This window comes from Selaginella moellendorffii, unplaced genomic scaffold (genome assembly GCF_000143415.4).
Source record: "Selaginella moellendorffii unplaced genomic scaffold, v1.0 SELMOscaffold_130, whole genome shotgun sequence".
Classification (NCBI taxonomy): Eukaryota; Viridiplantae; Streptophyta; class Lycopodiopsida; order Selaginellales; family Selaginellaceae; genus Selaginella; species Selaginella moellendorffii.
In genome coordinates, this window is record NW_003314391.1 from 43,307 (window position 1) to 44,837 (window position 1,531).

Consider the following 1,531-nt stretch of genomic DNA (forward strand, 5'->3'; position numbering starts at 1 on the left):
CCTCGCCCAAGTTGCCGTGATGAACTTGCACAGAAGGGCTCTATTCTATTTCTGAGATTTACTTTTGAAACTGTTTTACAATTTTGCAATAGTTATGAGAATCATGGGTAGTGGTTTGATCATGTCCTCAGCAGATACAACATGAAAGCTTCTTGCCTGAGCCGCGTGTATAGTGGTGATGCTTTTTTCTTTCATGGAAACGAGGAAAGCAAAAGAGTGAAATAGGTTGTCTTTATTTTCAACATGAAAGCTTCTTGCCTGAGCCATGTGTATAGTGGTGATGCTTCTCGCTTTCATGGAAACGAGGAAAGCAAAAAGAATAAAATAGGTTGTCTTTATTTTCAAATTTTGCCTGCCAGTTCGAACATTCAGATGCGACAGAAAAGATAATGTAGGAGAATAAACGTACATCAGAAATAGGAAATCGAATAGCCTGAAATGAAATTCGTTTTGTGTGAAGTCATTATACCTTTCCTCATCAGAGGTTGAGTTTGTCTACGTTTACGAATTATTTTATATCAGTCTTCTAAAATCTTCCAATGCTGTCTGGAAATGGATTCTTGTTCAGGATTTGTGAGAGGTTTTTGAAGCTTGGCAAATAAATTATCTGTCAATTCAGGCACATACCTTTCCTCTTCTTGCCTTTCTAGCCAGCGCTGTGCCATCTGCCGCTGCAAGAGTTTTAGAAACCAGGCAGCGATGAGAGAATATGTGGTTCAAAAGCACCTAATTCTTTGATGTGAAATTACCAAGTCGTTTGGTGATGTGTATACTCTCTCAGAAAAATTGTGGCAATCCTTTGGGTGAAGAACTAATTCCAAGCTTTGAGCCCTTTTGCAGTGTGTCGTCATGTCGTAAAGGATGAAATAAAAAGTGATGTCAGGCTACCACAGGCGGCACCAATTCGCGTGGTCTTGTAGAACAGCTTTTCATACTCGTCCTCTTTGGAGGTTAAAATAGGTTCATATTGCAAGGGAACATACAAGAGTAAGTGCGAAAGGAAATGAAACAAAAAAAACAAAAAAAAAAATTCAAGCATACCTGGCCTGGAGTTAATGTCTTACCCATTCATTTTAACAGGAGAGAATGGGCTCCCACTCGCAAAAAGGGCACGTCCCTGTGTGTGTTTCAGTGCCTCTTCTGCTGTGCATTCAGTCTTGGATGTTGGATTCGAGAGAGCTAAAACGATTGGTCTCTGATGGATCATTTACAAGAGTAAGAAGAAGAGATAGGAAAAGAGAAAGAAACACAAACCTTCGTGAAAGATGCAGCTTCTTCAGGAATTTCTTTGAACATGCCTTTTCTTTGGCGCGTGCGCACACACACACAACACAGAGAGAGAGAGAGAGAGAGAGAGAGCTCACAATCTGCTCGATCGCCCTAAAAGATTTCACTTGATTTGGAGCGTCATCAAAATCAAAATTGAAGAGTTGCCACCCCTTTGGCACTTGATCTATGCCATCTATTTGAAGTTTTTGAATTTGAACCGTTAGATTATAAGTATATTCAGAAATAATATTCTAAAAATGGA